Consider the following 19,611-nt stretch of genomic DNA (forward strand, 5'->3'; position numbering starts at 1 on the left):
TTCCCCTCCACGCTCCTCTCCTCCCCCACAGTACTTCCCACACACCACTGAACAGCTGATCACCGGTGGGCAGGAGGAGCAGCTGATCCACAGGGTCACTGGTGGATGCTGAGCACCCACTATTTTTTTTCCCATGAGCGCTCCAGCCTCCGAGAACCCACAGAGTCGGTGCCTATGAGTAGGTTGATAGGAGAATTCTCTTGTGGACCTAGCGCTGTCTACACTGGGGGTTAGATCGGGTTAACTGCGTCACTCAGGGGTATGCATTTTTCACACCCATTTCCTAGTGTAGACCAGGCCTAAGATTATGAGTAAGTCAACACTTAGGCTACGTCTACACTACAAAATTCAGTTGACATAAGTTATGTCAACATTCATCCACCACTGTAATTAAACCACTTTTGCATGTTCACGCAATTCTCCTTGTGATGGGGAGCATGTCCATAGTCGCTGCTCTTGCATTGACAGAGCAGTGCACTGTGGGTGGGTATCCCACTGTGCAACTTGCCACCATCTGCCACTGGGTGTTCTGGGAAGGGATCACTGTGCTTCAGAGGGGCAGACTCGGTGTCCCATGATGCAGTTTTCTTCGTCTCATTATTCCATGGGCTTCCTACTATGTTTTGTGCTGCTTTTCAACAGCCTCTGTAAACTGGGTGCCCACCAGCTCTGTCTGAAAGCATGGATCCTGCACTGCTCTTCAGTCCTGTGATGAGCGTTAGGAACACAACACAGCTGATTCTTCAGTATTTCGTGAGCTGCAAATCTGATGATGGCACCGTGGTGTCTGCCCTGCTGTGTGCCATGGACAGAAACAATTCAAGATTGCTTTTGGCATTCACGGAGCAGCTGCACATGGTGGACCGCTGGGATCAGATTGTGAGGCATATATGGGATGATAAGCAGTGGCTGCAGAACTTTCAGAGGCACAAAGCCACATTCCTAGAACTGTGTGTGGCACTCACCCCTGCCCCGCGGTGCAAGGACACCAAAATGAGAGCTGTCCTAACAGTAGAGAGTAAGTGGCGATTGCTGTGTGGAATCTGGCAACTCCAGACTGCTACTGGTCAGTCAAGAATGAGTTTGGAGTGGGGAAGTCCTCCGTGGGGGTTGCAGTGATGCAAGTGTGCAGGGCCATTAATCGCCGCCTGTGACTCTGGCAATGTTCATGAAATAGTGGATGGCTTTGCAACAATGGGATTCCCTAACTATGGCAAGGCGATAGATGGCACACATATCCCCATTTTGGCTCCAGACTACCTTGTGATGGAGTACATCAACAAAAAGGTCTACTTTTCCATGGTATTGCTAGCACTGGTGGCTCCCTGGGGTCATTTCACTGACATCAACACGAGTAGTCAGGAGAGGTGCATGACACATGCATCTTCAGGAACGCTGGCCTGTACAGAAAGCTGCAAGCAGGGACTTTCTTTCCAGACCAGAAGATTCCAATTGGGGATGTGGAAATGTCAATAGTGATCCTTGGAGACCCATCCTACCCCTTACTCCCATGGCTCATGAAACATTACACTGGTAACCTTGACTACAGCAAGGAGCGCTTCAACAACAGGCTCAGCAGGTGCAGAATGACAATTGAATGTGCCCTTGGTCACCTAAAGGGTTGCTGGTGCTGCTTTTTTGGCAGGTTAGACCTCAGTGATCTCATGGTCTTAACAGCCTGCTGTGCTCTGCATAACATTTGTGAAGCTAAGGGGGAGAAGTTTCTGCAGCAGTGGAGTGTTGAGGTGGATTGGCTGGCTGCTGCTTTTGAGCAATCAGTTACCAGGATAGTTATAGGGGCTCTCTGGGGAGCTATTTGAATCAGGGAGGCTTTAAAGGAACATTTTGACAATGAACCACAGTAATGTGGATTTCTTTAACGCATTGAGCCAGGCATTGTTTTCTTGCACCGAAGTATGAACCTTGTAATGATTGCCATGTGTGTGTTAAGTTTACAATGCAAATGCACTGATTACCACTGTGTATGAATTTCAGCAGCAACCACCATATGTAGGGGGCAAATAAAGATTCATTCTCTTTCCGTAAGTACATTTTTACTAAAAATTGATGCAAACATTTCTATGTTCTGCAATAAACATGAAAAGGAAGAGCACATTTGCCAACAAGGCTCTCACAGCTGGGTGTATGTCACAACTGTCATTGTGAAACATGTCCCTTGGGGTGGAGTGCAGGGGGTACTACGATGGCCTAAGAACACGTGAGGAATGTGTGTGTGGGAGTATGGGGAGGGCTTGGAAGACAGTTTTGTATGGGCTGCAGGGGGAGGCAAGCACATGTGTTCTGCCTGAAGTTCAATCAGGGACCTCAGCATGTCTGTTTGGTCCTGGAGCAGCTTTATCATCCGCTCCTGCCCCTGTTTCCTCTCCTGGCTCTCCATTCACAGTTTCTCATTGATAGCCTCTCGCCATGCTTTCTGCTTGCAATCCAAAGCATCAGAGGATCGCAGCACTTCTCAGAACATGTCTTCCTTACTCGTCCTGTTTCATTTCCTTACCAGATGGAGCCGCTCAGCCAGTGTGCAAGAGGAGACCCTCAAGGGCACATCTGCAGATGTTAAAAAAAATAGAGGAACTATTGTGAGTGCGCTCACAGCCTTGATCCAAACAAGTTAGAGACACCACTTTCTCACTTTCCCTTGGCAGGCACACAGCATGGCGAGAGCTCCAGCCACAGTGAGTTTGGCCCGGGAGGGGGGAAGGGCAATATGGACCTAGGGACACTATTCTGAATACTGGCACTGTTTTCCACAGGCAGGGGTAATAGCAGCTGATATCGCACTCCTCAGGTAACCAAGGATGCAAGGGTGCAGTTCCCGCATGCTTGCGCTGCAGACCGGGTCTATATGCTGCTCACCTATGTGCTGCTATGGTGCCTGCAGAAGTAATTGCCTATTGATGCAACAAAGTTCTTATCAGGGTGGAAGAAACAAGGCAGCCCTCCCAAGAAACCTTTGGCAGAGGATTGCAGAGTACCTCCCAGAAAGTTTGCTAAAGATCCCCATGGAGGATTCCCATGACATCCCAGTGTGCATAAACAAACTTTTCTGCAGGCCCCCCTCTGCCTAGTTGCACAGAGGAATGAGAAGCAGATACAAACATTTGTTGGTTATTTCAGTATCTCTTCTACCCTGATTAAAAAAAAGCAGAGCACTACCTCCCTGCAGCATCAAAGCACAAGGAGTACTTTCCGGAGCTTCCCTCTCCTGCATCAGATGCACCAGAGCTGGAGAGCTGGGACTGGCTAGCCCCCTCCAGAGTTAAAAAGAGGTCCTGGCTCACCATGCAACCACACATCCCTGTCGCTTGCCTCTCATCATCCTCCAACTCCATTTCCTCATTCACCATGTTGTCCTTGGGGTTCAGGTCACTGGCCACTGTCTCCAGCCCCCCGCAAAGTATCCACAGGGCTCTTGGAGATGGAGGTGGTGTTGCTGCCGAGGATGGCTTGCAGCTCCTTGTAGAAGCTGCATGTCTTTGGTGACTCACCAGACCTACGATTGGCCTCCCTTGCCATCTGGTACATCTGTCATAGCTCCTTGATCTTAGCATGATACTGCTGTGTGGTCCCTTTCGTGCCCCTTCGCCTCCATGCCACGAGCAATCTGTCTGTAGGTATCATAGTTCCTGTGGCTGGAGAGGAGCTGGGACTGCACAGCCTCTTCTCTCCACAGATCCCACAGATCCACCAACTCTGGTGTGCTCCAGGCAGGAGTGTGTTTTCTGCGGGGAGCTGGTATGGTCAGCTGGGAAGATGCAATATGAGCTGTCCATGCCAAGCAAACAGGAAGAGGAATTTCAAAAATTCTCAGGGCTTTAAAGGGAGAGGAGCGCATGCCTGTGTACCTGGCTTCAGGGCAGCAGAGTTCAAACTGGTGACCCAAGTGGCCATGATGGACATTGTGGGATACCTCCTGGAGGCCACTTAGGGTGACGTAAGCAATGCAGCGTGTACACTGACATTGCGTCACTCTAAGTACATCGCCCTAAACGCTATGCCTCTCATTGAGGTGGTTTTATGATGTCAGTGCAGCAGGAGAGTTAAATCAGTGGGAAGAGCATAGCAGTGTGTACACCTCCACAGTTAGGTCGACTTTAGCTGTCTTATGTCGTCTTAACTGTGTAATGTAGACAAGCTCTTAAACTGCTACAGTGGCACCTCCCCAAGAGGCGGTAGCTAGGTTGACAGAAGAATTCTTCCATTGACTTAGCACTGTCTACACAGGGGGTTAGTTTGGCTTCGCTATGTCTCTCCAGAGAGAGGATTTTTCATACCCCTGAGACGCATAGCTATGCCGATACACTTTTCAGTGTAGACCAGCCCTAACCCATTCAGGGGGGTTCTTGTTCTGAGCTAAAGCCGCTATGAACTTGTAACCACAGAAAAACCCTCATGTGGGATTTGAAGGACTGATCACTTACCAGAGCCATTGGTGGAGTTGGGATGATCTCTCGTAAGCTCATTAACACGTGTAGGTTCTTGTATTGGTTTTAATATATGTTTTCTCTGTAATGCTTTCACCTGAAGAGTAAATGTGCATGCTCAGAAAGGGCTGTGTGGTAACCTATTACTGCTGGCAATTGCAGCTGTTCATATCCTTTGAAGAGAAGGCAAAGCACAGACACTGGCCTAGTTAGGCAGTCTGGCATGCTGGGAATAATACAGTGTAGGCAGGGAACTGTTCAGCCTGGAAATACCCTGGTCAGGAGGGAGAGAGACGCAGATCTCCACCCAAGAGAGGTGACAGCTGGGAGCCAGAAACCTAAGAGTTTGTGCTCTCGAGGGACCCTTGACGGAGAATACAGGTGCATTTGCCCAGAGCTGTTGCAAATGTATCTGGGGAAAATAATCCCCAAACCACACTCTGTCAAGCAAATTAAGCAAAGGAAAATGAACAGGTCTAACACTATAATCTTCTTTTTAAGTAACAAATGATTGATTAACTTGCTGCATTGAATTAGGAGAATAAATGTTTCCTTTAATAAGCTGACATGCTGAATTTTGGAACATGTGCCTATTTTTAATACGGCAGAACTGTTGTCTCTTCCCTCTGTTCAGCATATTTCTCCAGGGAGCAACATAGCCTGATGCCCTCGATAGAATTTCTGACTTCTGATGCCTATTAACTGATTCTGTGTTCACTTGGCTAAACTGTGCAAACCCTTGTGGGAGGGTTTGGGTTGTTATAAAAAGCCTTGCTGTACTTCCAATCACACGCCCTATGAATCAAAACCAAAAATGACCTCCTCCTCCTTTTTCTGTTAAAAAACAGTTGCAGGAGAAATGTGGCATTGAAATTTCCATTTGTTTGTTTTGTTTTTGCTAACCCCTTCCTCCCTCCCTCCTTTCCACATTCTTCTGTCCTAGGCTGACAAACACTGAATACTGTTATTGCAAAAGAGTTCTCCCATTCCCCTTTTGCCAGGACCTGGCATAAACTCAGTTCCCATTACAGAACAGCCTTGACCGATCAGTCCCACTCTTCTTATGATACTGAGTAGCCAGTCTCATAAGGAAACTTCTCTCCCCCATCTTTGGGCTTGATCCAACATATATTGAAGTCAATGGAAAGATGCCACTAGTTTCAATGGAATGGATCAGGCCCTTTTTTCTGGACACTGCTCATATGGACTCCTCTCACATCCCACATCACTCATGGGTGTACAGACTGATCAGTGCAGAGCGGACACAATAATATGTTGTTGTATATGCTTAATATAAAGTAAATACAAAGGAAATGGGATTTTGTTTTTCAAATTAATGGAAAGCAGCCAGAGACCAAGGTATCAACAGTGCAGCTCCTCCTCAGTTATTTTTAGATAAAACTGTATACCATGGAGATTTACATTACATCATTTACTTTAGTCACCATTGTAATGTAAATCTCCATGTCATACAGCTTTATTTCACAATTTTATATTAAAAAAAAACAAACAAACAGCTGATGATAGGAGCTGTACTTCCCCACTGCTGAGACCTTGATCTCTGGTTGCTTTCCCATTAATTTGAAAATCAAAATCCCATTTTCTTTCACATTTCTCCCCCAAAAGCTTTCAAGAGATAACACATCCCCCATTCCTTTATTGTCATGTAAACTTGAACCCATAAAGACCATAAATCTTTCCCCTCCAGAAGTTATCTGCTGTGTTTCTTCTTATCCTTTGGATGACTGCAGTAACTTTTATACCATGCTATTGGGAGTGTAATGGTAAGCGCTTCATTAATAATGATTTGTACTATTGAAAAGTTTAAAACAGGCAGATCTTGGCAAGGAACAGACCTTATTTATTTTTGTTCTTTTTGTTAAACTCTGAAAAGAATGCTTTAAGAGCAGATTTGCTTCTGCTCTGAGATACTACAAGCAATATTTCACATGCCACTGCCCCAGAGACTGTATTAATCAGCAAAACAGTAATGGGAGTACATTCTGATAATAAATATTTTCATGTTTTAGTAATAAAGGGGATACATTTTACGGTGTGAAAAGGAAGAAACAAGAAGAGCTGGTGCTCTACATTTAGAAACAGTGATAATTCCAGGGATTTGTTGATTGGAGAATTAAGGAGGAACAAATGGACTATTAAAATCCAGGCTTTGCAGTCAGAAAGGACCCAGGACAGCAGTGGATCAAAGAAGGAGAGCAGCAGATGTGGATCAGAAAGAAGAGAGCACAAATGAACGGTGCTGCCTGACAGCTGGGGTAGGCTTGGTTTCTTTGGGGTGCCTTACTTCAGAGAACCAGCAAGAAGTGTGAAAAAGATAGGCTTTACAAGTGGCTGGGAGGAAGAGAAGGTGCTAGGAGGAAAAGTGTATCTTGGGGCTCTGAAATGTTGGTGGATCTGGATCCTGATAAAGCCTTGAGTTTGCTGGTACACATTGTGTTACGACAGGAGATGAGTGGGGAAGTCAGTGAATTGTATTAGTGAATACAAATACTTCAGGGGGTGAAATATTCACAGCAAAATTCAGGATCCCAACACTTGAGCCTTTTCACATTTAATTGTGAATTCAAAATTGGTCCTGGTTTTTGCAATATTTTGTAGTAAAAAAGAAATCATTTTCAGAGAAAGCAAGCACATTATTGAGCAAAATGATTTTCAGTATAAAAGCATGGGAAAGTGCAAAATTTGCATGTTTTTGGAAAATGTCATGAATATATAAAATGTCATGGGTGAAATCATGGGGAAAACAAAATTATGGAAAATGTGAAAATAATGTCCTCAGTTTCACAGAGGCTTATTTAAATACTCATTGTTAGAAATTTCCTAGTCTCTTTTACTTGTGTCATTTAGTTCCTCCACAGTGTATGCCCGGAGTAGAAAAAACTGTAGATATGTATATTGCAAGGATCTGGGGTGATAGTGGATCATAAATTGAATGAGTGAACAGTGTGATGTCATTGCAAAAAAGGCAAATATCATTCTGGGACATATTAACAGGAATGTTATATGTAAGACATGGAAGGTAATTGTTCCACTCTACTTGGGCACTGATGAGGCCTTAGCTGGAGTACTGCATCCAATTCTGGGTGCCACACTTCAGGAAAGATTGACAAATTGGAGAGAGTCCAGAGATGAACAACAACAATAACCAATAGACAATCTGATATATGGAGACAGGTTGAAAGACTTGGGCATGTTTAGTCTAGAGAGAAAAAAGGCTGGGGGGAGGGGGAGACATGATAATAGTATTCACATATGTGAAAGGTTATTATAAAGAGGATGGTTAGCAATTATTCTCCATCTTCACAGAGTGTAGGAAAAACAGTAATCAGCTTAGTTTGCAGCAAGGGACATTTAGGTTAGATATTAGGAAAAACTTTATGAGAGTAGTTATGTACTTGATAAGTTACCAAGGGAGGTTTTGGAATCCCCCATTAGTGCATGTTTTTTAAGAACAGGTTAGACAACTACCTGTCAGGGATGGTCTGGTTTTACTTCTTCTTGCCTAAGCATGTGGGGATGGACTACTAGATGACCTCTTGAGGTCCCTTCCAGCCCTACATTTCTATGATGCCATGATTACCATTTGAGTAGATTATTTTTGAACATTTGAGGCTTTAAAATCTTGTCTGTGAAGCTCCAACAAGGCCTTTGGAAACAGAGAGTAGGAATAAATGGCCTTTTCTCAGTCAAAAAAGAGGTGCCCCCCAAATCAGTATCAAATTATGAAATAGCTTTGCAGTAAAGGAAATTAAATGCCAAACACTATATTAAAAGACTATCTGATTGAACCCATTAAAGAAATCACATTCTTCATAAAGGATCTACAGTATCATTGTTTTTCTTCACTAAGAAATGCTCAGAATGCTGTGCGATATAACTTATCATTGGCAAAATACTTATTTATTCAGCATAGACCAAGTATATAGAAGGATATAACTAATTTTTAGCCTGGCCCCAACCTACCCTCTGATATGCGGGTGTAATTTTGCACCTGCATTTAACTGTGCTGCAGTACCCATTAGACAGGGACCCATTTAGACGGCTCCAGGCACCAGCCGACCAAGCATGTGCTTGGGGCGGCACTTTATAAGGAGTGGCCAATGTTGGGGTGGCAGGGGGCGCTTGTGGTGTTTTTGTTTTTGTTCGCGGGGCAGCGCTTGAGGTTTTTTTTTTTTTGCTTCGGTGGCGCAGCGCTGGGGGGGGCGGGGGCTTCGGCCGCGCGGCGCTGGGAAGGGCGGGGGTTTGGGTGGTGCAGCGCGGTGCTCCGGGGGTTTAGGTGGCACGGCGTGGCACTCGGGGTTTGGGCGGCGTGGCCTGGCGCGGCGCTCAGGGGGCGGGGGTTTAGCCGGCGCGGCGCTCCGGGGATTTGGGCAGGGCGGTGAAGCACTGGGGCGGGGGTTTGGCTGGTGCGGCGTGGCGTGCCGGGGGTTTGGGCAGCCCGGCCGGCCCGGTGTGGCACTCGGGGGGGGGGGCGCGGGGGTTTGGCCGGCCGGTGCGGCGCTCCGGGGGTTGGGGCGGCGCGGCGCTCTGGGGGGGGTTGTTACTGTGGGGCGGTGCTCTTCTTTTTTGCCTGGGGCAGCAAAAAAGTTAGAGCCAGCCCTGTATTTAGATGCCTAATTACTGCCTGTAGGTGCATAGTTAAGTGATTCTGTGGATCACTTATACTGGAGTAATACATACCTATAGATTAGATTGTTGTAACATAGGACCAGATTTATTTTTCTTTCACTGAAGCCAATGGCAAAACTCCCATTTACTTCAGTGGGATTAGAAGAAGATGCAAAAGGGATAACTTAATTAAGCTTTTGTTAAATTTGACATACAATAAACAAAGAAAATCTAGCTTTCAAATGGTACAAACCTGAAATAATAATAATTTAATTTATTCTTGGATAGAAAGGACAGAGATGGAGGCATTTAGAGGGGAGAAAGAGGACCCTGGAAAAGAGAGTGGGGTCTACAGGGGCTGAGGGGAGAGAAAGAGCTCACTAGAGAGAGAGCAGGAGATAGCACTAATGATAGTCCCATAGAAAGGGAATGAAAGAGGCAATACCACATAATTATGGATCCTTTTGACAAGAAATAGAATTACCTCTCACTGGCTTTTTCAGAAAGCAGCAACCTTGACCCATGATTAGCCTGTGGGATGATATTAAAGCTGTCAAAAGAGGGGAATGCATTTGCTCTAATTGACAGACAAAACAAAACATGAAACAAGACATGCTTTAGGAGATGTTCAGAACGAAATCAAATCCACAGAAAGGCCTGGCGTAAGATCTCCAAAACTAAGGTAATCCTTACAAACCTAATTCATCTGAAGTATTAACATTCTGATACAGGAGTATGCTGACCTTACATTCATAACAATGTGCCAACAATGTTGGAAGTGTTATTCAGAAAATTCCAACCACTTACAGCACCTCAAACATCACATGGCTACTCTTAAAGGCCAGTGAAAGATATTAACGCAATTATTGATCAGTTTGGATAGTATTGTAAACCCCATATAAATCCATTTGCCTTCTGACTAATAAAACCTGGTTGTGGTTGGGTCCCCCCCCCTCCCCCCCTCCACCCCCCTCCCCCGCTAGGAATACCAGCCTAGAAGTCTCATTTCCACTGCAGACTTTGCTGGTGCATAAAAAGAGAATGCCTGCAGAGAAAACGCCTAGATTAGACACATTCCCTGTGGAGCTCTCAGAAACCATTTCTGATAAAACATGTTATTAAAGTTGTTTTTGTTTTGTAATTATACTTCAGCTCGGACATAATATATGAAGGCTGCAATGTCAAACACATACTGTATTAACAGAAACAAAATCAGCTCAGGAGGCTGCTTCAAGTCTCATTACTCATGCAGCTACAATGTCACAAATAGCCCAATTTCAGTATCTCTGTTCCCATGCGCAGCACAGCAATGGAGGGCTGGAGATGGGGCAAAATGCTGCCTTTATTGTGGGGTGTTTGTGAGAGCAGACTCACCTCCTCCCCCATGAAGGTTAAAGCAGTCTCAGGAACGGTCTGATGCTCCACTTCTCATGACTTCCTAGGGGCTTTGGAAGTAGGGGATAAGCAGAGCACCACAGTGTTCCAGACACAACTCCTACCCTTGGGAAGCTGAGGGGCTTGATTAAAGCTGCCTGGCCAGCTCTAGGCCGCAGGGGTGTAGGAAATCCATTGACTCAAAGACCATTTTATGCATCAGAGCAATGTAAATGGGCCTGAGTATGACAGAGCCCTATAACTCTAGTGGGATACGCACATATTATAATTTCACATTGAGTTTTTTTATATATGCACCTCTCTCTCTCTCTAGATATACACACATGTATTTATATAAACATGTGTATGCTCACATATGTTCACATAATCTTTATCGTCTGTCTATTGACATGCTGGTGTGTATACAGCTATAGAAAAATCTGTATAACTATAACATTTTGCCTACCTATATTTCTTTCTATGAATGATAAATAATTAGTGTTGTAGCTATAAAGCTTATATATTCCTAGTCAATAACACCTTCAAGGTCTCAGTGCTGCCTACTGCTTGACCTTGGTTTAAAAGCTCACAGAATGGAAACCTTGAAACCAAGATCAACAAGATTCATTCTGACAGAAACCAGATGCAGCACAATAGAGAAAAATACACATTTAATTTTAGTCTTTTTTAAGTAATCCTCACTGTTACCAGTTCTTAATATCCTAACGTACAGACTGTCCTTCACCATATGGAGCATTCATTTTAATGCTCCAATTACATCTTGCTTGTACAGTGCTGTAAGTACAATAACTCTAGCGATTCTACATTATTCCCTTTTTGCAGCTGGAGAACACATACATACCAGTGGCAATAACATAATAGGGTGCTAACAGCTTTAGAATGAGGCTCTTTTATTGAAAGATTCCTGACTTCATAAAAGAATACAATGAGAAACATTATATTTCATAACATTTGAACAGTGGGTTATGAGGTTGTAATACAAAAAAAAAAAATCCATATAATGGATATTTTTGACCCGCTGCCTTGACGCAGAATGTACAAATGAACATTAACATAAGACAATAGCAGCATCTTTGAGTCAAAGATGCTGCTATTGTCTTATGTTAATGTTCATTTGTACATTCTGCATCAAGGCAGCTAATCTCATATAGGGTTTAATATATTTCTTATTTGGTCTTTCAAGGAAAATGGAACAACAGCTCTAAAAGATGGGAAGCCGAATCTGAGGTCAAGTGTTTTGTGCTAAATCAATGTGGTCCATATTAAATGGAGTTAAAGTAGCTGACTAATCTCAAATCAGAATTGTGAATGGGGAACGAGCCACCTATTGAATTAATTTCACAGTGGTAGCTGTGTTAGTCTGTATCAGCAAAAACAACGAGGAGTCCTTGTGGCACCCTAGAGACTAACAAATTTATTTGGGCATAAGCTTTTGTGGGCCACTTCATCAGATGCATGGAGTGAAAAATACAGTAAGCAGTATATATATTACAGCACATGAAAAGATGGGAGTTGCCTTACCAAGTGGGGAGTCACTGCTAACAAGGCCAATTCAATTAAGGTGGAAGTGGCCTATTCTCAACAGTTGATTACTTTTGTAGTGCTAACAAGGCCAATGCAATCAAGGGTGACATCGCCAATTTCCAACAGCTGACAAGAAGGTGTGAGTATCATCAGAGGGAAAATTACTTTCGTAGTGACCCATCCACTCCCAGTCTTTATTCAGGCCTAATTTGATAGTGTCCAGTTTGCAAATTAATTCCAGTTCTGCAGTTTCTCATTGAAGTCTGTTTTTGAAGTTTTTTTGTTGAAGAATTGCCACTTTTAAGTCTGTTATTGAGTGTCCAGGGATACTGAAGTACTCTCCTACTGGTTTTTGAATGTTACAATTCTTGATGTCTGATTTGTGTCCATTTATTCTTTACATGGAGAGGCTGTGTCTAAAACTCTGTTTTCTTCTCAGCATTTCCTACCATCATTACACCTGAGCAGCTCCATCAGTAGGGTTGCCACCTTTCTAATTGCTGGTAACAGGACCACCGAAGCCCTGCTCCTGCCCCACCTCTTCCCCCGAAAAGCGGCTACATGGCAGACCTTACAGAGGCGCAATTGCAGCGGTATAGCGTGCTGCTGTAAGGTCTGTAGTGTAGACAAAGCCAGAGATTTGTCATCTCTGAATGAATACATGATGAATAACTGGGTTCACTCCAAAAACTCCAAAATCTATGTTGGTCACAAACAAACAAACATCCTCTCATGATCTGTTATTTCATGTGAAGTGCATCCAAGACTGTACCTTAGATTTCTATAGTAATTTGGGGAGACTTCTGGGGATTACGCCACTTGAAATAACTGTATTTTCCTTAAGAAATTTTTCTTACATTTCTTCTGACTTTCTCATTTACTGGCATCTTCTGGATTATAATTTGGAGTCGGGATTTATGTGAGTGAGTACAATAAACCTTACAACAAACCAAAATAAAATAATAAGAACTAATATTTGGAGTTGGTCCAAACCTTAAACCAGAAGTTTACTTTGTACTAATAATTAGCAATTATGTTGTGATTTACATGTTCAAAGCACTATTCAGACATTAATATTAATTTTACTGCCAATAAGGTATCGTTCAGTTGTTAATATGATTTATGTCATGCATTAAGATATGGAGCAGAATATGATTGTTCTGTTTATCTATTAAAACAAATGGTACAGGATAGTACAGTTATTGGCTGCCTAGAAATAAACATTTTCAACCAGGCGACCCTGCTGGGAGCTCCACATCCTCATCTAACTCCACCTTTTCATCAATAATGTCATCCTCCAGGTTAGGTCCTCTTTCCGCCACCTCCAGTGCTTCACCTAAGACCTGCCGGTTCTATAAGGAGCTGGATGCTATCCTCGGTGGTGACCCCACCTCCACCTCCATCGCCAAGAGCCTCGTGGCCCCAATCCTTGTTTTTCTTCCAACCAACACTTGCTGCTCTCTCCACCTCGCACCCTCTGCCAGTTGAGCAGGGCTCTGGAGGTGTGGGTGAGTGGGGCAGGGCGGGGGAGGAAGAGCCACGCTTGGGGCAGGACGGGGAGGCCACCAGTATCTTTCTCTGCCAGAGCCATTCCTGAGTGTGCCTCCAGGCTCCAGCAGCAGCTGCTGCTCTTCCCACCCCCCAGTGGCAGAGGCCAGTTACTGCAGGTAACTGGACTTTTAGTGTCTGGTCAACAGTGTTGAATGGACAGTGCCAGGTCCCCATTTCAGCCAGACTTTTCAGGCAAAAACCAGACACCTGGCAACCCTAGGTCTGTTGCCAAAGAAAACCTTTATATAGCACCATAGGTAGGCATGACTACATAGGTGTGGGCTCCAGTGGCACAATGGGTAAGCATACAGTACCTATAGAGCAGTGTTGTGTGGAGTAATGCTGAGGTTGGGAGTTCAAACCTCATCTGGAGCACAACTTTGGGAGGGAGAGGGATAGCTCATTGGCCTGCTAAACCCAGGGTTATGAGTTTAATCCTTGAGAGGGCCATTTAGGGAACTGGGGTAAAAATCTGTCTGGGAATTGGTCCTGCTATGAGCATGGGTCATCTAGTCCATACTTGGACTAGATGACCTCCTGAGATCCCTTCCAACCCTGATATTCTATGACCCTAAAGTACAAAGAGAAGGACAGAGTTATAGGACTGCAGTAACCCCAATAAGCTGCTTGTTTCTCCTGCGTTTAATGTCAGCAATAAAGAGTGTTGAGAAATCTGAACTTGGTTACAGTAGCATTATAGTTATACAATAATAATAAATCACTTCAGAGTGCATTTCTGGGAGGTGACTGCATTGCTCTGGTGACTGAAATCTCTGATCCCTCAGCCTTTTGATTCACAATGTATCTTAGTGATGTTTTAACCCTCAGAACTTTTTACTGCTTAATACACACTGTTGAGTGCAGCAACATCTCACTACATAAACTTCAGAGAATTCTGAATTAAAAGCAAATCCACTTGACTCATTTGAAAACAGAAATCCCCCTTCAATTAATTCCTCATAAATACTAAAGATTGTTACACATAGGTCTCTGACATACTTGCTCCTATTGAAGGAGTTAATCATAAAAGTCTATGCCTATAAATAGAAGGATAAAAACACATTCTTTCTCTTTTGTTTTGTTACATATTATAAAAATATATGACATAATTAAGATTAATGTAAGTAGATTTGGAAGATTTTTCATGTTTCCTTGAACTTAAAGATATAAACAGAGTTTGGGACTTACCAAGAATGGCTTTGGTATCTCACAGTAAGTCTACATGGCAAAAAATCCCCATGGCAGTGAATGGCAGAGCCCAGGTTTACAGACTTGGGCTTGTTCCATAGTGCTAAAACTAGGTGTGTAGACATTTAGGCTCAGGCTGGAGCTTGAACTCTGAAGTTCAGAATAAGGGCTGGGTTTCAGAGCCCAAATTCCAGCCCCAGCCTGAACATCTACCTACATACCTATTTTTAGTGCCCTCATGTTAGCCCCAGTCAGTAGATCTGGGCTCTGAGATTCATTGCTCTGGGTTCTTTTTTTGTTGGTTTTTTTTTTTGCAATGTCTAAACATACCCTTAAGGCCCTCTTGACCACCTTCTAAGAGCTTTGTGCAGGGCATCTAATCAGAAAGGTATTGCAGTGGGAAGGGAAAAGAACACTTTCTTCCACTGGGCAGCTCAGATGCATGGATGGTTTAATCCTGAAGATCTGCTTGTAATGAATTTACTGGGCATCCCCCAATCCCTCCTCTATACTGTTGTAGAGAGAAGCAGCACAGAGGAGCACAGTGTAGGATTTAAATACTGCCAATCCCAAATATCCAAACATCTTAAAGGTAGACTTAAAAATCATGAGAGTTTAAGAAGAGGAGTTGCATTGTATTTTGTTTAGTTTTTGATTTTTTTCACCTACCTCCAACTTGTGTGTGATTATCTCAGGATCAAAATTCAGTCTTAAATATGCATGAATAAATGCAGACCTCCCTGCTTACTGCTCCTTACCTCCACTCATCCCTCAAGCTGGGGAACTATCATTCTCTCTCTTTCTGTCTCCCTCCCTACCTAGACAAGATAGAGTGACAGATGATCCACTGACGTTCTCCTTGCCTGCTCCCCCAGAGACCTCAGTCTCCCATCTGCCCCACTTCCACATTCAGTCACTTCCCACATTTCCCTCCCTTTCCCTTCACAGCCTTTTATCCACCCCATTCTCTTATTCATCTACGCTACCTTCCATTGTTCTGATTAATTTGCCTCCAGCTCCCACACACTCCTGTGTCCCTACAGTTTGCCTCCAGCTCCTAGCCTTCCCCTGCACTCCCCATTCTAATACAGTCTTCCGCTCTGCTGCCCACACAGTTCCACAGCTGACATTTTCAGATATTCCCCTGTTCCTTGCTTGGCCCTCCCATGGTGATTATTTGGCCAGCATCTTTTCTGAGTGCAGGTTGGCTTCAGTCCCCTTGGAAACAATGGGGTAGTACCTGCATCTTCACTGAAGGCAACCTCTCTAATCTAGAAAGATTAAAGGATATGGTAGCTATCTAGGGCAGCCTTTGGATTCAGCCCCATTGATTGTATGTAATGGGAGATAGCATCAGCCATTTTGGATAACGACAAAATTTGAGAAACTGAAGCCAGAAATTCACAAGAATCCTTTAAAAAGTGTGCAATATTGTAACAGTTGGCAACACTGGGATTTTCAAGAGCCCTCAGCATTGTCAGAAGTCTGCTCCCATTGAAGTTTATGGCAAAACTCCCACTGACTTCATAATGACAGACCAGCACTCAGTGCTGTTGAAAATCCCACCCATAGAATCTTGTTTCTGAGATATCAGGCACATTTTGAGAGAACTGAAAATAATTAATTTGATTTAGTACTATGTTTATTACAAACTCCCCAGGTTAAAATGGAGGACATGACTCTCTAGATTAGATACAGTTCGTTTTGGGGCAGAAAAATAATAAAGTATTAGTCTGTTGTAACTGGACACCAAAAAATAGAGCCTCAAGTTAAACACCTAAATCCATTTTCAGGAACCCAACAGGAGCTTCTTAGTGCTTAGGACTTTTGAAAATGTAGGATACCTTTTTAGGTGCCTAAAAGTGTATGTAGAAGCCCAAATGTAGGGACCCATTTTTAATATATGCGTACAAATATCTATAGTTCATGACAGACACTTTAAAAATAACTATATGAGCATTTTCCAAGTTATTGCCATACTAGTGCCAAAAACTGCAACACTAACCATTACAAAAATGATCTTATGACAGAGACACTATGCAATGAGATATTCAAGTCTATCTGTTTGACAATAAATACCAAACAGCACAGAACACAAATAATAGACAATAATAAACGTCCTCATTCTTTACTCAGACACATTCCTTTTTAATATTTAAATAAGATTCTTCCCACTTCTAGTGAACAGGCTTTATACCCATCATTCATTAAATGTATGGAGAATGATCTAAAAATCTTAATCATCCTTCACCACTATCTTCTCTTTCTTTTACACAGGGAAACTATGTATGATATCCAAACAGTAACAGATGGTATTAACTTTGGCCAAAGGCATGTCTAACCCAATTTCATCAGATTATTAAAAAGGGGGGCACAGTGTTTTATGAGCAAATTAATAATCATACGTGCCCTGCCACTTTACCAATATTTTAATCTTAGACATTTCATTGTTGAGACTAAAAAAAAATCATTAGTCCGGTATGTCAGATTACGCTGGAAGGGCTCTACCGAGATTGGTAACATTGATCATAAGAAGGGGAAATGTTTTGAGGCAGGCACAATTCTTGATGCTTTGGGGGATGGCAAGCCAGGGCAGTCCCGGGTGAACCCTTTTTCAGGATGCAGAAGCGTATTCCCCCACACCAAGTGGGGCCAACTCTGCTATTGGTCCTCCTTTGCCCTGTCAAATGTACTTTGGGGAGCTAACACTTCTGTCAATGCTAGTTTTAAGATGTAATTGCATTCCTGACTTTGGACCATGAAGAGGGGAAAAAAGGGTGAGGGAAGCCTCCTTTTCCTCCCCGTGGATTCATACAAAACCAAACACAATCTGGCTCATACTCTTTAGTATGTATATTGTAGAACCCTGCTGAGAAATCTTCATCTGGATTCTTCAGAATGTATACTAGAAAGCACAGGTGTGTCTATCTGCAACAGTAGTTTGTAAACTTTTGATCTTTAAATTCTCTCTGCCATTTGTTACATACCAGTATGTAACTTTTATGTTGGTCTTAGATCTTCTTATCTCACACAAAATCCATTCTAGCCCATGAGGTTAATGGGAAGATTTGCAAATATCCCAGTAGCTATTAACCTGTTTGCATCATTAGCAACATCAAGTGATATGATGGAGAATCACCCTAACAGAACAATAATGTAAGAATATCTATAATAAATACTTTAAAAGATATCTGACTGTAGGACAGTCATCACTAAAGTAATCTACACAGATAATGTATCCTACCTTAAAGTTGTTATCTTCTGGTGGTGAATGTTTGATACATACTAAATAAGGTTCATATTAATGTGAAATCTCTTGCTGTCAGAAGGATGTCTTTCATCCCTGCATATGAATTAATCAATTCAGATAATGAACCTTATTGTAATTTACATTAACACTTCAAAGTAGATTACATTTACACTCACTTTAGGCTCCTTTATGCACTCACTTCAGGCCTTAATATAATTAATTATCAGGCCTGAGCTTTAGAGTAGACTTTAGAGTAGAAAATTTATTTCACCTCCTCAGACCTCCCTCTTGAGAGCAGTCTGTATATATCCCCTGTTATTTAAACATAAAATGTAGTGCCCATTTTCTTCACAGTGCAGCAGGCTATCATATCACAGTCTGACAGACAGCCTGCCTTTCCCTCTCCTACACTGTCTCTCTGATCCTTGCAATGTGCAGCTATCTTTTCTCCAACAGCTGATGACACGAGGAAATCAGTTGAGCTTATCATTTGCATTATTATTTGGCAGGAAATTTGAGCCAGTCACGAGGCTCATCAGCAACCTATTCCTTTCATATACAGCAAGGGCAAGAGCTATTCAACTGATTTTCCCCAGTGGAGTTATATGCTAGTTATATTAGGATTTATCTACAATAGCACTTTTGTTGGTCACCGTCAGGGGTGTGAAAAAACATGCCCCTTGACTGACATAAGTTTCACCAACAAAGTGCCAGTGTGGACAGTTGTAGGGATATTAAAGAAGGTACTAACAGTGATTCCCCCAAGTGACAGTGACCCCCTCATAATTTGTCCCCCACACTTTAAAATTCAACAGTTTCACCAAGTACAAAAATCTCTTGGGTCTTCTGTTAAAATTTGTAAACTACTGTCTGTAGAAACCATTGATTATATCTATCCTGTGAAAGATACTTTATTACTATGTAAAACTTACAAACAAGTTAATTGACTTTGTTCTTGAAGTAATTGATACAATGTAAACAAACACTATAAGCCGTTAAGTGACTTTCACTTCATTCAATGGCTCCTAGGACAGACCCCCACCTTCTGTGATTAAAGGGTTGGGAGTCTCAAATGAATTAGCACACACCCCGAAGCTCCTAGGACAGATCCCCACCCTCTGTGATTAAAGGACCGGGAGTCTCAAATGAATTAGCACACACCCTGAAAGTGGTGGAGACAGTAAATTAAAATATGGTTAAGCTATGGAATCTATGCTGATGAATGCTTGATATACATGAATGGTTTGTGAGGTGCCAGCCTAGAAAGGGAGTATCCATTGGCCAAAGAATGTGTCAAGTGGATGACCAGACAACCCCCGGAGGGTAAACTGGGATCCACCCTATCACCTGGAAGGATGAGAAACACAAACTTTGGACAGTTTGGAGCCACCAGGAATGTGTCCAGGAATGTGCCATCTGCTGATTGAGTCAGCAACAGCAGGATGAAACAGCTCCCATAGACTAACATAGGAATTAATTCCTATAAGAATGGACTCTCAAGACTGATGACTTTGAGTCTCTGGTTCTGCTGCCAACCTCCAGGAGCATCAGGTGCATCTGACACAGACTCGGCTCCATCCTCATGACCAAGATACCTGGCCAGTAACTTGGCATGAGCAACTTCTAGGCTGG

The 19,611-nt window shown here is 43.1% G+C and overlaps 1 long non-coding RNA gene across 1 annotated transcript; it reads right to left on the reverse strand.

Moving 5' to 3' along the window:
- Nucleotides 1–2,115: 2,115 nt before the first annotated feature.
- LOC117868685 lies at nt 2,116–10,556 on the reverse strand. Its single transcript, XR_004643695.1, has 4 exons — nt 10,446–10,556; nt 9,556–9,602; nt 4,440–4,539; nt 2,116–2,565 (listed from the first exon to the last, which is right to left on the reverse strand). It is a non-coding gene; the product is annotated as an uncharacterized LOC117868685 (long non-coding RNA).
- Nucleotides 10,557–19,611: the final 9,055 nt, after the last annotated feature.

This window comes from Trachemys scripta, chromosome 1, assembly GCF_013100865.1.
Source record: "Trachemys scripta elegans isolate TJP31775 chromosome 1, CAS_Tse_1.0, whole genome shotgun sequence".
NCBI classification, from domain to species: domain Eukaryota; kingdom Metazoa; phylum Chordata; order Testudines; family Emydidae; genus Trachemys; species Trachemys scripta.